At 34.3% G+C, this 19,782-nt stretch overlaps 1 long non-coding RNA gene across 2 annotated transcripts in view; it reads right to left on the bottom strand.

Moving 5' to 3' along the window:
- Nucleotides 1–524: 524 nt before the first annotated feature.
- Nucleotides 525–19,782, bottom strand: part of LOC102485241 (uncharacterized) — a 39,169-nt gene continuing 19,911 nt past the window's right edge. Inside the window, exon 3 of one of the 2 annotated variants that reach the window (XR_003551280.1) lies at nt 525–766. This is a non-coding gene — a long non-coding RNA (uncharacterized LOC102485241). Of the gene's footprint in view, nt 767–18,531; nt 18,651–19,782 lie in introns of those variants that run through there. The other variant, XR_001371235.1, reaches the window with a different exon arrangement.

The raw sequence follows: 19,782 nt of genomic DNA, 5'->3' as shown, positions 1-19,782 counted from the left end.
GATTCCTTACAGATTAATGATGAAACTGTGTAACATAATCAAGAAAGAAGCTGAGTACCAAATCTTGGACATGGTTCTTCCTCTCAAAGACTTTAATTTCAATCATCCTTTGCAATTTGATCATTCTTATAGATGCAAGACCAACTATTCTTCACAATGTCATAGCTAATGAAATCACTCAAATAAGTCTTTGATTGCTGGCAACCAAATACATATAAGCCACGATTTTTTTTTCTTTTTTTTTTTTTTTTTGGAGAGGTTTGTGCTATGCGCACACGCTCTCCAGACAGACAGACAGAGACAGAGAAACAGAAAGCGAGAAATCACCCCCCGGGGGGGATGGCCACGCCACAATCCCTTCTCCTCCCTTCTCCTCTCGGGATCTTGGGCACACACGCACACGTGCCTGGCGTGAGTTTAAGCCACGGGATCCGGGACTCGAACCGCAGTCGACTACGTGGGAGTCCAGCGACATAGACATTACTGCTGGTTCCAAGCCATGATATTTTTGAAAGCATGCAGTGTCCTATCTGAGTCTGGCTATCCTCAGGCCCAGCGTTATAGAAGTCCTCTTGTAGAAATTTGCAGATTTGACATTGACAGTTGAAAACAAATGACCCACTGAATTGTGGGTCACTGACTTTGCTATCATTTATGCAGCCGTTACATTAAATTCTATGCCAAAGGTGTGATCATATGTTTTTCTGAGTCCATACACAGCTGATGATCAAACACCAGTTTTGGTCCTCCGTCAGCAGCATGTACCCTATTGAGGAAAAAAAAAAAAAAAAAGACATGAACCTTTGCCCTATGTTGAAGCCACAGGTAAAGGCTTGATGAGAAGTGGAAAGACACTTGGTAAGAGAGCTATAAGGTTACAGGACAAAAGAACTGGCTATGCCCATGATAACACCTGGAGAATCCAAAGGCCTCCTGAGGGGTAAATTGTACCCTGTCAAAGGAAGCCTGGAGTCACAGGTAATCCAAAAAGAATGACACTTTTATTCTCTAAATGGAGTATTACTCTACTAGGAGACAAAAGAAAAGCAAAAAGTTATGTTGAACACATCTTGGTCAAACTAATATTCAAAGCCATGCTAATGCTGGTTGCTTCTGATTATACCTGTGAGAGGATCATTGATCTATTTCTAACCTGCCTAATGGAGACATGAAGAAAAATATACACACATTTGCATACTTGTTTTGTACAATATCAGATATTCCATTAAAGTTTTAGAAATATAAACTATTATTCAATGTTCACATTTGTTTTCATCCTGTAGTATTGGTTTTAAAATAAAAACTTTTTGAGATCAGGGTGATGTGGTCTAGTTAATCTGTTTCAAAACCATTTCAGTGTCATACACACATTATACACTAATTGGATTCCTGATGCATCTTTAAAAACTAATTTCAAAACACTAAGTAATCAGAAGCTTTGTCTTCAATACAAGACATCACATCAGCAAAAAGTGTTTATTACTCAGCCACCTGTGTTCTGCACAAAGCAATTTGAGCAGACACAGTCCGTGCCCTGAGGAACTGTCTAAAGCCAGTGCCATTGTAACGTTCAAAGCCAGTCAGACAACTGCACTAATGACAAACACGAGCAACTAACATTGTTAAAAAATAACTCACTTCATAATGTTATTTGAATTGTAAGATAAAGTAGTGTTTTATTCTGGAAAAAGATGACATAAGAACTTGCTAAATATTTAGTAACATTTCTGAAATTAAATAATGTATATGACAACCATACAGTCAATATACACAAATAAAAATGCAAATATGGTATTTTGATTAGAGTAGATAATAGGTGGTACATTCTTAGAAGAAGTGGCTTTTAGAATGTTTACTTAACTCAGAACTATCATATGTGCCTTTCTGTAAATTCTATTAAATTGGGACTTATTTAAGTAGGAATGAAGAGATCCTACCATTTGCATATAGGTTTTTCACCAGAATGTCTGGCATACCATGCAGACGATACAGCAATGTCGAGGAGGATTAATAATGAACTGCACAAATATTGGGTAGCCAGAAAAGTCACAACTTGCTTTTCTATGGAAAAATGTGTCATAACTTTTCCAACAGCCCAATAATACTGGAATCAGTTTTCTGCAAGTAGAAACTTTCTGCAGGTGCTTTTCCCTTACAAGGCCTGCTATTTAATATTTATGGAGGATTATGAATGTATTCCTTTCTTTAAACATAAGTTACATATTATATCACCCAAGTCTTTTCTATAACATAAATTTACCCATTTCCTTTGTGCCCTCCACCATCAAACCTACTTTTCCATTATAAAAGGCCATTAAATAAATTTCCAGTTTAAAACAGTGGGGTTTGTTTTGTAAGCCCATTATGTATGGTCCTCAGGATGTACCACCTGGCTCCAGGGAAACTAGTGACATAGACACACATATTTAACTGAGAATGCTGCCCCTGGAGTTGTCCAAGGTGGTGGCCCTGAGTGAGCTCAGATAGCATACATAATTCTCACTACTCTAGACAATGACTCTTCTCACAAATTGATGTGTGCAAACACTATCCGGTTCAAGCAATATCTTCACTAGAATGCTCAGTCTGTCTTAAGTGGTCTCTCAAAGTGTAGCCTTTTATTTTATTTCCAATGGGAAGAAACAGAACAACCACAAAACTACAATATTAGACTATTTATGCCATCCTCATAAATCTATTCTAGGGCAAATGAATTACTTCCTTCAAGTAATGGAATAAATGTATTCAATAAAGTTTTGAGACCAGTAGTCACTGAATTAAATTTACTGTCTCAAATCAATTAAAAAATAATGATCATCTATTTTCAGGTGTGTGCTGTGACCTAAGAATTAGGAGAATATCAAAGAAGTTTCTGCTTTTAAAGAGTTTTTTGGCAAGGTCCAATCATACTGGTGCATGATAGGATGTTGTGCTATGTATTCTGTGACCACATGAAAGACCTGAGTTCAATTCCTGGTTCAAACTAAAGGTCACCCATGCATGACGGCATGTGCCTATAATTGCTATAACCCTGAAGACTGAGACAAGAGTGTTTAAAGCTAACAGCAAGAGGGTTTTGAGTTCAAGGATGGCATGGGCAACATAGAAGGACTCTGTCCAAAAACCAAAGGGGCCAGGCATGGTGGTCCACTCCTGTAGTTCTAGCTGAAAAGTAGAGGCAAAGAGATTGGGACTGTGAGAACCCATCTTAGAAAATAATTTTCTGCCAAAATAAGAGCTACAAAGTTCATAGAGTAAGTTTTGATGTTTCACTATAGAGACACATAGAGAAATTATCATGAAACATGTATGAGAATTTTTGTATAATCACTTCATTACCTTATATTCTCTTGTGTAATCATTTTCAAGGTGTATTAGACATAGAGAGACAAGCACACAGATAGAATGAATAGATTTTTAGAGAAACGAAGGAAAAAAAAATCAATATGGAAAGGAGATAAATGTTTCTTTTTACATGTATAATAGACTGACTAATGGCTTCAATAGCAGGTCATAATGCACAGCACCTGTTAATGTTACCTTATTTGGAAAGGGATATTTCCAGGTGTGGTTAAGGATCTTGAGAAGGGGAGATTATCCTAGAATATTGGAATTGGCCCTAATTGCAATTGCATCCATTCTTAGAAGACAAAAGCAGAGTAAGAGAAGAGAAATGAGAAAGGGATAAGAAGAAAAAAAAAAAAGATATTTGAATATGCCATGATGCTGAACTTAAAAATAGAGGAAGAGAACACGAGTCAATACAAGAGTCCCTTCTCTAAAGTCTTGAGAGGTAACATCAACATTATCCTAGATTTTCAGCCTAGCGAAATGCATTTTGTAGACTTCTGACCTCTAGAACCATAGGAGAATAAATGTGTGTTGTCAGAAGCCATTAAGTTAGTGGTAATTTGTTACAGCAGCCACAGGAAATTAATATGCCAACTTTCAAATAAAGAACTGCAAGTCCTTAAACATGCTCCAAATGACTGGGTGCATGGATTTCCAAATAAACACTCATTTCAAACTCTCTGCCTTTAAGCATGTTAGAAAAATCTTTTCTTCCATATAAAGTAATACCTGCATACATTCTGGGGATTATGCTTAGATGTCTCTGGAAGTCATTATTCTTTCACTCCAATCTACTGTATCATTTATAAATTTTTATATTATGAAAATCTGAAATATGCTGATAGTTTTTAAATAATAATATCAGTCAGTTTAAACACAAGCTGTTTACACAAATTATTTTATGATTAAAGGAATAATTTGTAGATGATTAACATAAAAATTTTAAAGAATGAATTACTTGGCCAAAGTGTTTGTAACAAATTATCCTTTTCATTATGTTATTTTGGACATGAATATCGTATTTTTGTTATTGTATCCTGACTGCTCTTCTTGAGGCCATAAAATGTGGTTTTAAAGACTAGAGAACTTGTGACCAGCAGATGGCATAATGGCTACATCACTGGACTCCCATGTAGTCGACAATGGATCGAGTCCCAGACCAATGGCCTAAACTCACACCAGGTGCGTGTGCGTGTGTGCCCAAGATCCTGAGAGGATAATGGAGGAGAAGGGATCGTGGTGTGACCATCCCCCCTGGGGGGGTGATTTCTCCTTTTCTGTCTCTCTGTCTTTCTCTGTCTTTCTGGCGAGCACATGCACCCTATAGCAAAAACCTCTCAAAAAATAAATAAATAAAAATAAAGAATGTTGGGTTGACTTTCAGATGAACAGATAATGATAGTCTCTGTATTACAAACATAAGGCTGGGGAAATAAAGACAAATCAAGATAAAGTAAGCAAACTTAAACTTAGAGAGCAATCAATGGTGGCTAAAAGAGGAAGCCTAGGTTTCTACAATCCTCTCTCCTGCCCAACTCCAATGACCATAGCATCTGTCAAAACCCCTGACACAAAGAGTCTATTTTACTTGTTGTATCAAATACAGCATAATATAGAAATGTACCTTCAAGGTCAATACTCTCTTCAAAACAGACTGGCACTTTAAACAAATCTGATATAGATTTTCTTGAATTGATAATAAAGTTACATTGCCTTGTTGCATGAGACTGTCTATGTTCATTTTTTTTCTTATCTCCACACATTGATATTAAAGCTGATATTTTTTCACATTCTATAATAAATTACAATTTCCAACATTGAATGTGTCTTATAATCAGTGTCAAGTAAAATGTGCCAGGTGACATATTTAGATGCTGAGGGTTACCAGCAGTTCTTACAATCTACCCAGGGGCTAACCTAGCCATAGACTTTATTTTATTTTGTTTTTTTGCTGACTTAATTATTTTTCCTTTTCTTTTCTTTTTGCCAGTGTGATACAGAACAGGATTGAGTTTTAAGTTGAGACCCCTAAACATTTTTTTAAATGTTTCAAAATGATAGCACAATTCAGCATTTTTTTCTTCATATACAGAAAATTTTCTGTCATATGCCAAACAATGTAGTCAAAGGTGGTAGAAATTGTCATTGTTTCAAAGCTAGCTCATGGTGAATGAATTCACACTTGATGAAGAATATGACAATAATGTCACAGCTATTAAATTAAAGGTCTTGGCAGACTTTCAGGAAGAACTAGTTAACTTTCAACAATATTTAATTCAATTGTGGAAAAAAAAAAACAAAAACAAGAATAAAGCCAAATAGGACATGCAGGTGGAATAATGCTTTCTTTGATCTGACTGGAAATTATATACTAACACTTAAATATGCTTATATATGAAGAAATTCAAAGTGTTTCTGAAAAAAACTGGAACTAAAGTATGAGTTCAATTTTGTGCAAAAAATTTTGAAATTCATGCATATTTCTTTGATAGTATTTATTTTCAATTAACTTTCTGAATATCTCTCAAATACTAAGGATTTAAGATATCATTACATATTAAAGTGTGTCACAGTGATGCAATAACTCAATTACTTGAGAAGATGTCGCTAAGGTGTTTGTAATCTGAAGTTGAATTAGGTATAGATTCAAATTTTAAATGTGACATTTAAGGGAAAACTGAGAATTAAGAAAGGATTAATTTTTTATTCACTTAAAAATTATGTTTTAGTAGAGTACATGACCCCAAATTGATTGTATACAGCTCATGTATTAGCTCAAGAAATTATGACTGTGGTGTCATGATTAAATGCCCTAGCAAGGTTTCAGCAGTGTTTCAAGGAATAATGTTCCCCAAACCACTAGGTTTAGTTTAGTCTAGTATTTTATGAAAACCAGTGAGAGAAAGGTGATCTAATTAAAAGAGTCAAGAATATGAGTTCTGACCACCCCTCTGTGTATTAACAATTGCGAAGGAGTAGGTTTCACTTTTATTAAATAATTATTAATGAATTTTCGTTCTAGTCAGTCTCTTGATAAGTGGTCAACTATTTCCAAATCCCGCTCTGATGTCCAGCAGTATGCTGCATTTTAAAAGTTCCTAGTATAACTCTTTCAATACCAGAGTGAAAAAATATTATTTTAGAAATCATGTAAATGTGTATATTCTGGGAAACTTTAGGGAAGATATTAAAGTAATTTTCCCACTCAAGGTATTGGAAAATTAAAGTTTTTAGATTGTATTCTTTCTCTCCAGTTATGTAAGGAAGAAGAAAGAAACATATGTTTGGAAAGGAATATTTTTTTTAAATTTTGGACTTCATAAACACATGAAATAATTAGTTGGGAACAAAGAATCTACATTTTGGAATGAGAGCTACATAGGCTCATGAACGAGTATTTCTAATAATATGTAATTAAGGTATTTTATTAATTACTATTAACTCTTGCATACTCCTTAATTATATCATTTACACAGTGTGATTAAGAACAAACGTTTCCGTTGGTCTTCATTTATCATGAAAGAGCTATCCTGTCTTTGTGTGGTTCTTGACAGCCCCATGGTGTCTTAACTTAGCAAGACTACTTCTTTGCAGCTGGTTATTTACTACTTATTTTTTACTCAATTTCTCATTGTCAACAAAAAGAGCACCCAGCATGAAGTAACAGAGATAAACATCAGCACTCACTATAGTGCACTCTGTAAACCCACAGGTCAACTGAAACAAAATGTATAAAAAGCTACTCTTACAATTCCCTGCTATGTAGCAGGAACACTGACTAAACAGTCCAGTGTGGTAATCCAGGCTGATATCTTATTTGTTAGAACCTTGAAACCTCCCCTAGATTCATCTTTCTCCATCTTTTTTGTTATTCAAAAAAAATTCTGTATTTTTAAAAGTAGCTCAAAAAAGATCTACAATCTTCACCAATCCTTACACCTCTTGTTCTCTTATACCCTGAAGCTATGGAAGCTGCATACTTGGTATTTGAGCCTCTTACCAAAGGCCATCCTACACAGTTCTTGTCTTTTCGTTCCCTTTTCCCATGTCTTTTAATTTTTTTTTCTGTGTTTAGTTAAATTGTAAATGCAAAAGTCTATAGATATCAAATCGTGAATCTAGGAAGTTCAGTTCAAAAAATGGTTTGTGGGGACGAGTGGATGGCATAATGGACTCCCATAAAGTCAAATGTGGATCGGTCCCAGTCTCGTGGCTTAAAACCCACGCCACAGTCATGTGCATGCATGCCCAAAATACCAAGAGGAGAATGAAAGAGAAGGGCTTGAGATGGGGCTAACCCCCTGCCTCTGGGAGGTGATTTCTCACTTTCTATATCTCTGTCTCTCTGACTCTCTGGTGAGCACATGTGCCCTATAGCAAAAATCTTTCTAAAAATGGTTTGTGATAGGGAAGAACAGTTAACATAATGGTTATGTCACTGGACTCCCATGTAGTAGACCGCGGTTCACGTCCCGGACCTAACAATTTAAAACTCATGCCAGGCACATGTGCATGCGTGTTGATCCCCAGAGGAATAGAAATAGAATACTCACCAGTGTTGTCTGGCTATGCAGGATGGATGAAAGAGTCTGAGAATTTTTTTTTTTTATTTCACTTTTTTTATACATTCAATTACCTTTTTTAGCTTAAAAAGTTCACTATGTGAACATTTCTCCCTAGTCCAGTTGGTTAAACTATAAAATATCTTCAATAGATAATACCACATTTCTTTGTCCCATCAATGCTTTGCCTCCCTATTTTTCTTCTAAATGTCCTTCCTCAGGCCCTACTCTTCCACATGCACTATATCTGGTATTTACACCCATTTATTGTGTTTTTATATCCTTTAGTCAATCCGTTTCAGTCATAGAGTGCAGACACTTGGTACATTATTAAGTGGGGACATACAATGTCTCTCCTTCATATCCTGGCTTGCCTCACCCAGCAGTAAATCTTCCATATTCCTCCACATAATAATGCAGGCTTTCAAACAATCTTCTGGCTTCTATCCATAGCAGCACCCTTTTTTTCAACCAACTTTTATTCTTAAAACTTTCCATCACTAAGGTCCTTCTTGATTTTTTTATTCCAATTGTGCCAACTTTCTCAGCTCTGATGAATTTCCTACACACCCCATGTTTGAAGCTTGTGTTGACATATGTCTTCTACTATCTCCTTTTAATTTTTTTAGAGATTTTATCCCCCCATAAAATATGTGTGCTCACTGGAGAGACAGAGAGAACTAGAGAGACAGAAATTAAGAAATCACCCCAGCGGTGTGGAGGATGACCACACTGCATCATTTATTCTCATGCTCCAGCACAAGTCCCAGGGATCAAACTACAGTCAGCCATGTGTGAGTCCCAGAACCTCAACCATTATGCCACCTGCTGCCCTGCCACTTCTACTATCTTCTTAACTCTCTTTTCTTACTGCTTATGTTTATGACATTTTAAAATATTTCATTGATCAAGTTTCCAGAAAATGTGTACATAAAGGTCTGTATTTAGCTCACCATGTTTAACTGAGTCTCTGCATCTTTTTCAGTCAATGTATCATCAGTGAAAATTTCATCCTAACTGATGAATACACTAGACTGCAATCTTCTTCATTTCATCTCCTAGTTCATGGACAACACTTCAGTGCAGTTTCACTATTTAGCATCACTCACTCAGACTAGAAACTAATCTGGAATTAGTAGTTTCCACCTGCAGTCCCCAAACATGAACTTAATCTAAATAATTCAGAAACCATCCTGATATGTGCTCTGTATGAAAACAACTTGTTCTCTCAGTCTTAAATTGACTAAAGTTAGTTATTTAATACAAAGGATCTGTAGTCTATTTTTCTATGTTCGGCTTTCTTAAAACATTTTCTGATGAGCCTTATTGGCATTTTTTTCTTTCAATTTCTGTACAGTTTTACAGTTTTCTTTTTTTTTTTCTTTCTGGGAATCTAAGTATTGCTGCTTTGTAGAAATAAGAAAATACTCGTAGTGTTATAATGAGCCCCACAAATGCATTAACTTAAAATGTGGCATCAGAATTCCTCCTAGAAAAGTAATGATTATTGTTCAGCAAATTACACCATTGAAACTATAGAAATGAAGAAATTTCAAGCTCTAGGTTTTTTCTAAAAATATAATCTAACCTCTCTGCATGAGTCAAAGAGAAGAATTTATTTTAATTGAAGTAATAGGACATTGAGAGGCTTTGGGAAAGAAGCCAGGAAAGTAGTGATTATTTTACATTAATTTTGATATAAACAATTTCACAAACTCTAGCCCTGAATTCTTGATAAAGAAAAAGAAGAATGGTATCAAGGGACAATACAAAAAGTACTTCATTTCTCTTGTTCGTGTTTTATTTCTCAAGAATTCTGAATAAAAATATTATGATATATTAGACTGTATGATAGGCATATAAGTATCTATCATGTTTCTCTCTGTATATTTAGGTACAGTTGGTGTACATTTGGCCTTGTATCTTCAGGTTCCACATCTTCAGATTCACTTGACCAGGGATCAAACATTTAAGAGACATGAAAATGGAAAATTATCTCTTAATGATAACGTGTATGAGAATATCTTTAACTAAACTAATATAAAGTGTGTTCATGCTGGGGAAATTCAGTGCATTTTGTGTGCTGTAGTGATATACAGTGACTGAATATATTTTAAAAATTAAAAAAAAATTCCTTTTGCTGACAGAAACTATGTAGTTAGGCTTACATGATTGGGTCTGTACTGAACATGTACAGACTTCTTTGTCACTATTCCCTAAAAACTATGGTGTAGTAACTATGTAAATAGTATTTTTGTTCTAGTAGAGATTGTAACTAATCTAGCAGTGATTTAAAGTATACTGGTGAATTTGCATAGGTTGCATGCCAGTACTAGATCCTTTTATGTAAGGGATTGAGCATCTATGATTTTGACATCTACATGTAGGGGTCCTAGAACTAAATCCCCATGGGTAAAATGAGATGAAGTTACTTCATAATTAAAAAAAAAAGTGACCATAATGAAGGAATAGAGAGTAATACATATTCACTGAAAACTGTATCTGTATTGTGACTTAGTGAATAAGGTCAATGGCTGGAAATTCATGAATAAAAGACAGAACAAAATTTTCCCAAATTATGAGACTTATGTCTAGGATTCATTTTAACATCTGTCTAAACTTGACCTTTTATCTGAAGAGAGGTAAGTTAAGGAAAGAAAAACATTAGAGAAGTAAAGAAGATGGAGCAGTGATCTTTCATACGAAAAGAAAAAGTACAATTATCAAAGATGAAATATGTATTCGAGAAAGGACTCAAAATAATGTAATGTTCTTTCCATTGTGCCTTGCTCTTCTGAAGAGGCTAACACAAGGCTGCTGCATTTCCTCCAGGCCTGACAAATTGCCTTATTTTTTTCTTTCATTAGTCTCTAATACAATGTTTTCTTTCTGGATCTATTTACATGCATAATATTACATCCTAGAATATGTGTATTATAACTGTATGCCAAAAGACTGCACAGTTAGGGCCAGAAAGTGGCACAGCAGTAAAACATGATGCTGTGTAAGGCTGACCCATGTGGAAAGGTTCCAGATTCACATCTGTAGACTTCTCTGAATACACTGGGCATGTATATGTCCATGAGCTGGGGATGGCTGAGACTGGGATGGAACTTGGCAATAGGACCCTCTGGGGTACAGTTTCTCTCTCTCTTTTTCTCTCCCTCTCTCACTCATGGGAACAAAAAACCAAAAATTTTTATAAAGACTATGAAGTTCACAACATATTATTTAAGATTACTACTGATTTATCTTTATTAGTATAGAATATCTTAAATTTAATTGAGTATTGAAAGAACATAGCATTAATATTTTAAAACATGGGATCTCTATTGTCTTCCACAATACTAGTATCCTATGGGATACACCTTGAAAATGATGGATTAGATGAATCCCTACGGTGTGTTCAAGGGCTAATATTAAATGATTCCATCATTTCCTTGAAATATTGCCCCTTCCTGTGCTGTTGGTGGATGTTCTGCTACAGCTTATTAAACAGCAGATGCTTAGGTATCCTGCTGTCATCCAGGGAGCAGGTTTATTTTGTAGCAAGTGACACTTCCAGATGGTGAACTGGATGCAGTCTAGCAAGCTGTTGATGAAATGGCTCAGAAATGGTGTGAGGCATTTGTGAGGAATCCAAATTTTATTCAAAATTAGGTGTTGACACTATGCTTTACACATTCAAATGGCTTGGAGCCTAATGCCAAAGTTCAGCTTTGTCCAGTAAGTTCATAAAGGTCACATTTCATCATTAAACTCTATACTTTCACTCCTTTAGAGTAATATATTTGTAGCCAATTTTGTAAAGTGTTCATTTCTTTCTTAAAAATTACCATAGCTAGTATACTAAATATATGACCTCTTCTTTAAACTTATCAACAGGTAGCATTTATGCACTCTAAAGTACAGCAATGCAGTCTATATTTTTGTATCTCATTTTATTTTGCATATTTTAAATAAGGCTAAAGATTATTTAACTTGTTTCTACTGATGGCTTTAATTATTATTTTAAGAATGATAGCATAACAAGTGCTATCCATGTATATACTTACATATTGGTATGAATGCATAGATCTAGAATAATAGAAAACAAGAAGTATACACTCTAAACTGAAGAAAGCATTGAATACGTGAGATCACTACATCATGTATGAAAGCACAGAAAGAACTTATTTTAGAATCTATTTGTCTTATCCTGAATAAATACCATGGCATTAGCGTAGTTTTCTCCCTATCAATTCATAAGAATAATATTCTACACTAGTCACTGCAATTACTTTTTTTTTTTTTGGAGAGGTTTTTGCTATAGGGTGCATGCGCTCACCAGACAGACAGAGAGAGACATAGAGACAGAAAGCGAGAAATCACCCCCCAGAGGGGATGGTCATGCCGCAATCCCTTCTCCTCCATCCTCCTCTCGGGATCTTGGGCACGCACGCACACGTGCCCGGCGTGTGTTTTAAGCCACCGGGTCCGGGACTCAAACCGCGGTCGACTACGTGGGAGTCCAGCGACATAGCCATTACGCTAACTGCTTGTTCCCACTGCAATTACTTTTTAAAAGACTTGTAAGTATCTGCTCATGATTTCATTAATTAAATACGTTAGTTTTCATATATCCAACAGGATTCCCATAAAACAAGGTAACTAATTTTATTTGAGATTTTGACTTAAGCATTTACCTTTGTAGATATTGTGATCTGGATAAAGATTTTCTATGTGGAACATATTCTGTTTCCAAGTAGATTAACTATGAAGAAATGATCTGTTACAATACAAATCTCAAAGTAAAATGTTAAAAATACTCATTAGATTATCCATATTAAATATCTATTTTCACATAATAAACGATTTCAAATTCTACAGCTTAAAAAAAAATTATCTCACAGTTTCCATAAATCAGGATTTCACCCATATTCTAACTTGGTCTAGTTTACAAACTGAATGAAATTAAACTATTGGCAGGGGCTGAAGTTTTATGTGAAGGTCTATGTGGTTGTTGCCGGGTCTTGAACTACAGAGCTGGAGCTGGTTTCTCCAAGGGTTAATGACCCAAGGGTTAAAGGGCACAAGAGAGTACTCAATAAAAAAGCCATGATTGTGTATATATATAATCCTAAATTAGAAAGTGACATCCCATAACTTTTCTAATCTTCCATTTCTCAGAAAGTCTATAAGGCCCAGCCACACTCAAGAAGAGGGGATTACAGCATGCTTGACTACCAGAAGGCAGTAATCCCTGGAGGCCACCGTAGAAGAAACCACCATAGTATTTTCGTATCTTAAGAGATTAAAGTAAATATAATTCTAAATGCTTGCAATACTTTTTTAAAACAGGAAATCAGTAGGACATAGCTAAGACATTCAAGTATAAAGAATATGGAATTAATAACCAAGAAAATATACAAAGAGCAGTCTTACTGAGGCAATTTTCCATTCCTTATATAAATACATGTGACTAAAAGGTTAACAGAGAATCTATTTCATATAATCTAACCCTGAGAGGAGTAAACTGTTCTGTCTGTTAGGAAATCCACCTGACTCCAAAGGGAAAATGGAAACATTTCTGCATGCGGACGTTATATATGAATGTATATCTTTATGATGAGTTATAACAACTTCATTTGATAAAGCTACTTTGTGTACTTTAACAAAGTATCCACTACCTTTAACATCTTGAAGTAAAATAAACACCATTATTGTAACACTGTTTGAGGTTAAAGCTGTTTGAATGAATAGGCATTTTATAATATTTGATTATAAAAATGTTTCCCACAACTTTAAGATTGATATCACCATAAACTGATTATACTTACTTATTTTATTTACTGTAAAAGAAACCATTCTGTTTCTCTGAATGAAGAATGATGGAAAAGGAGATTTTACCCTAACTCTGATAAATAAAGTCAATAATTAACTGACAGAATGAAACTTGTCTTCCTCTCCTTTTGCTCTATTTGATTGATATTTCCATCCAAATTATGACTTATATTTATATCATTTAAAGAACCTAATGTAAAGCTATTCACTTTCAAGCAAAACTTCAGATAATCTATTAATTATTATGTTTTCAGTTAATAAAATCCATACTATGAAAGAATTCAACCAATTAATTGATTAGAAATGTGTAGAAAATATTTGTTGCTTTACAAAATCATCCTCCAAAATCGATATAGCCTCCCACACTACAGATTAGTACTCACTCTTTTTCAAATAATCCTAATTACCATCTCATATTTAAGCATTGGAAAAACTAGCCTATTTTGGATCAATATTTCATGATAGATTCCTTTAATGATGGCTATCTAGACCTCACGGCTTTTGTTTGTTAAGCTGACACAGAAAATTAGCTCTGCTTTTTCTTGCTTTTGATTTGCACTTGCACATGAACCAGATGGCATTACAAATCAGATAAAAGAATAATAAACTTAAGCTAGAGAAATTGAGATTGTTTGCAACAACATATAATTTCAAAGATATAAAAACCAGGATGGTTAAATCCTTTTCCTTTTGCTCCTTGCATGAGCTGTCTAATGCATTTATTTCTATCTACCTTTATTGGAGAATCTGTCCATTAAATTAAACCACGGAAATGCAGGGCAGATGAGTCTTCGTTCAGGGAACTAATAAGCCCACTAAGTCATGAACAGTACATCAGATGAGCTGTAGTTTTTCACCTTTCTTACACACCTGGGAGGCATTAAACAATTTTTGCTCTGAAGGGGACTTTTTTCCTTGTCCACTGGAAATACTTTTCTTACACAGACTCTAAATAATGAGCCACTTTAAGGTAACTCTGTGTAGAGGGACTAGCGTTGCAGAAGTACATCACAGAATGTGTGCTGTTAGAAACCCAAGCTTATTGCTTTGATGTGCCAAATGATGCCACAACTCAAAATTTCCTAAAGCACTATTTGGATGCAATGAGGAAAATAAGTGACAAGTAGAAATGTCTAATATAGCCTTGTGATATCCATGTCAAGATCTGTATTAAACAGAAGACTGCCTTCCATAAAACATTTTTGAGATAGTTGCAGGAGCTTAATCTGCAAGAAATTACAAATTGCCGCTGTTATACAAGAAGTTAGCTTTAAGAGCAGATTAAATAGAATTAACAAATAGTGATTCTCACTATAGATAAAATGAACATAAGAGGTTGGACTGTTGAATGGAGAAGAGCAAGAGAGAGAAACAAAAAGACACTAGTCATTCCAAATGAAATAATGATGAAATAAGGATAAATATACAAATATGTGTATATCTGTATAAATGCAAAAATCTAATACCTGTATGATAAAAATGGAAGAACATATGAGATTTTTAAACTATTTTCAATTGTTTAAATAGACATTTTGGTAAATTAGTCATCTATTTAAAATTTTAAAATCGTCTTGCATCCTTCCACTGTGGGGCAGGTGATATTGGGCATTACTGCATATAACACAGGAACCAGATGGAAAGCTCCTAGGTTTGCTTCCTACATTATCCCAAGCTTGCCTGGTGCACTCGTGGGTAAACCCATGATCCTGGCTAGCTGGCATAGTACTATCAAGATCCCCCTCTCTCTCTTTCTCTTAAGCAAAGAATCTTAAAAATAATACCTCACAATTCTTCAGGAGATGAGAAAATGCTTGTGTTTATGACTTTTAAAAAACTAAAACACTTTCAAAGAAGAGTTAATTGGAATTGCTGAAATATTAATTTGCTTAGGAGACCTGATTTTTGTGATATTATTTGAATTAATATCTTGATATAATTATGTGAAATAATTTTAACATTTTTAATAAATTAAGTTTTGAAATAACTAAATAGGTAGGATCATCTATAAATGGATATTTTATTGACTCCTGTCAAAGTTTTTCATGTGGACTACATTAAATTTTAATATGTACGGAGCAATAAGGCCAATAGTAAATCAAACATACATTTCAGTTAACATATTTCAATCTTTATATACTATTTCTTTTATAATAATCAACTCTCATTCATATTCTTAATAATGATGTTAATAAATCACCCATAAAAAGATATCAATATGGTTCATTCTGAATTGAGAAATAAAGGTTAAATTGAGTCAACATATATTTAACAGAATTGAAAGTACAGATTTTTTTCCATAAAAAAAAATACCTTAATTTTTAAAACTAAATTCCAAATTCTACAAATCAAAATAGATTTAAAAAGAGAAAATATGTTTACTGGAAACAAAACAAATCTTATGCTTCTGATCATCCCAACAGTCTGGTGAAATGCAAGTAAGAATAAAAACCTTAGTTTTTAAATGTTTTTAAGTACATGATTTGAATAATAGAAATGATTAAGTTCATTACATTTACCAGTTTATAAAGTACAATTGAATGTCATTTGGAGTATATTAATAGTTTCCCCAGTCTAATAGAATAACCCACTGGCCTCCAGAACTATTACAAATCTTGATCAATATTGTATATATATATTGTATGTATGTGTGTATATATATATATATTTTTTTTTTTTTTTTTGCGGGGAGTCTGTGGTGTACATAGTACCAAAATAGAGAAGGAGGAAATACCCAAAGGGCACTCCAAGGCTCTCAGTAAACTAGACTGTCGATAAATATAATAGATGGTAGTAGGGAAGTTTAATCACCAGCTGCTAATGAATGAGTAATATATTTACTTACTCATCAATTTAGTTTATAATGAACATTTAGGTTATGTTTTACTGACCATGTCATGTGTCAATGTGCTATAGACAATATATTAACTGTTGGTGAGTTTATGAAGTTCCAGAATAAAGAATGGGCCCTACCAACTACTTTATTGGAGTAGAATTCTTCTATCTCAATAAGGATATTTTGAATTTGTTTATTCCTTTTTTTTTTCTTTTAAGTTTATGGCATAAAGAGCATGTGCTCACTGGAAAAAGACAGGGAGAGACGGAAAGGGAAAATCACCCTACTTCCAGAGAAAATTGCCATGCCAGTCTCTTCTCTTCCATTCTCCTTCTGGTAGTTTGGGTATGCATGCAGACACATCCAACATGATTTTTGAGTCACCAGGCCCAGGACTTGAACCATGGCCTGCCATGTGGGAATCTAGCACCTTAGCCACCATGCCAACATGCTGGCCTCAATATACTGAATTCCTTAATGATCACTCATTGAAAAAAAAATGTGGGACCAGCAGTTAGCGTAGTGGTTATGTTGCTGGACTCCCATGTAGTTGACCACGGTTCAAGTCCTGGACCCGGTGGAATAAACTCATGCCGGGCGCATGTGTGTGTGTCCAAGAGAATGGAGAAGACATTGTGGCATGGCCATCCCCCCTGGGGGGTGATTTCTCGCTTTCTGTCTCTCTGTCTCTCTCTGTCTTCTTTCTGGTGAGTGCACACACCCTATAGCAAAAACCACTCAAAAAAAAAAAAGAATGCGATAATATTTAATGAAAGTAGGGCAATTATTATAGCTTCAGTTCTTAAAGGCTAACAGATATATCCAATAGGTGAAATAGAGGAATTGATTGTCAGTTAGTATTCATAGAAAATCTAAAATCATTTAAAACAGAACTTAGTAGTTAAGAGAAAATACCTTTAAATTTCAAAATTTCTATGCAGCTAATATTTTTTACTGTGATAGCTTCTGTATTTTTAAACTACATTTAGTACATTTTATTGAAAGGTATGTTATTTTCTAAGTATTTTTGACAGAGAGAAAAATATTCTCTGCAGAATTCATATCTGGAGAAACAACAATTGGGAACTATGTTGTCCTAATAAGAATCATAGCAAAGAATGCTCAGTATAGCTCCTCAATATCTAAAAAAAAAAGTAAATAATATTTGTTAAAGAGTTAAATTTTGGCTGTATCTTAGTCATACTACTGTCTTAACTAAAAATTAAAAATAAATAAAAAGTAAAATGCCAAATACAGTGATTTAAAATAGAAAATATTTTTCTCTCTTATCAGTGTCAGATCAATGGCAAGTCAGGTGACCTTGCTCCAAGACGTAGAATCTCAGGTTTATTTCATACTTTTTCCTTGTCCATTGCCAAAGTGTTCTTGTCATCTGTGTTGTTGAAAGTAAGTTCACACTTTTCCATACTGTAATCCAAGGGGAGACAAAAAGCAATTCAAGAAAAATGATTCTTTTTTGAAAAGTGAGTTTGGTGTTCATTCATTTTCACATTCCACTGAAGAAAAATCAGTAATCACGAACTGCAAAAGAAGCTGGAAAACATCTTGGCAATCATGTCCCAAGAAAAAAATCTGTAATGGAAAAATGGATTCAGAGCAACAGCAAATAAATGGAATCAAATACATGTGCCCTTTCTTATGCTTTTATGTAGACTAATTCCATCATTTATTACATCTTGTTCAAAGTTTAGAATCTTTTGGTGAAGCATAATCCTCTCCTTCGAATTTGAAAATGAACTTTACAACTTTGTAATTTATAAACTAATAGGTATATGACCACATATTACCCAATAAGCAATAGATTGTAAAATCATTCTACCATAGGCAAATACCTAAGTCTTTTAGGGCAGACATTTGGTTTTATTTCCTTGGTAATAAAATTATCTCAAAAAACAGGAGGTTGTACCTTATTTTGTCAGCATTTTTTCATTTTTTGGTTGTTTTTTGTTTGTTTTGTAAAATATTCATGCTCAGAGATTTCCTCTAGATATGCATCTCAAGCCTGTCAATTCTTCTCTTTTATTTACTTGTTGTGGTATAGACCTCCCATATATAGGCGGCTAAAATGAAGATACCAAGAAAAAAGAGAGTTGTGTGATAATGCAGCACCCTTGATTGGAACTTTATTACAGACCGGCTCCTTCTTTTGTCTCTAAAGTTTCATTTGGAAGCCTTAAGGGTAGGCTACAGTGAAGATTTCATCTTTTGATACTTAGGATAAAAAAGAAGTTGACATTTTATTGTTTTTAGAGCCCAGATTTTCATTGCTTCATCAATGTGATGGTGGGTTGTAGGCAAAGACCGCCTCTCTTAGCAGTGCTGAATTTTCTTCTACATAGGATTGCAAAAATGATCAGCTCTTGCATAATCTCATCTCTATTTTTAAATAATTTTGTTAAAGCAGAAAAAAGTAGACCAAACACTTCATTAGCCTGACATTTTCTAACAAATTATGGTAAAACTACAGACATGGTAAGCATATGATCTGTCATTGAAGTTATTACAGATGATTGTTTTACAAGAGTTTTGCCACATCTTGATATGAACCATTCACCTTTCCAGCCAAAATACTGATTTCACTTTCTTAGAGTAATGCTAGTGACACATAATTTGCATTTTTGTTTATTGCACATTACTTCATAGTATTCTTATCTATATTAATTAAAGGACTAAGTCAATTACAAATAGTCCAAAAATATATTAATTTAGATATGAGTTATTTTTCTTGCTTGTAGTTTTGGTGCAGTCAGTCCCCACTGAGAGGTTCTTGTGTCAGTAAACTGTCTTTGAAAAAGCAAATGTTCTTTCAATTTTATTGCTCTTTCCACCCCTACAATATTGATTTCACCTATACTTTTAGAAAGGGTCAGTTTCAACCCATAGTTCATTCTGGAAATGGGATAATCATATTGAGGACTGGCAATTTCCTTTTGAGCAAGAAATTTAAATATTGTACAGCATATTTCTTCTACTCATATTCCGTTAGACAGAACATTGTCACCTGACCACATATAACTGCCAAAAACATTCTAGACAGATTCCTCTTTAAGAAGTTGTTGAGCCAACTTTGTGCAGTGTTGTCAACCAACAATTTTCAGCTGTCAGTCCTTTTAGGTATTGCCTGTGTTGCAAAGAATCATCTTAACTCAACCCCATCCACAATGACTAATCTATGTGAAGACATAGAGGTCT

This window comes from Tupaia chinensis, unplaced genomic scaffold, assembly GCF_000334495.1.
Source record: "Tupaia chinensis unplaced genomic scaffold, TupChi_1.0 Scaffold000658_2, whole genome shotgun sequence".
NCBI lineage: Eukaryota > Metazoa > Chordata > Mammalia > Scandentia > Tupaiidae > Tupaia > Tupaia belangeri.
This window is presented reverse-complemented; position numbering and strand designations above follow the sequence as displayed.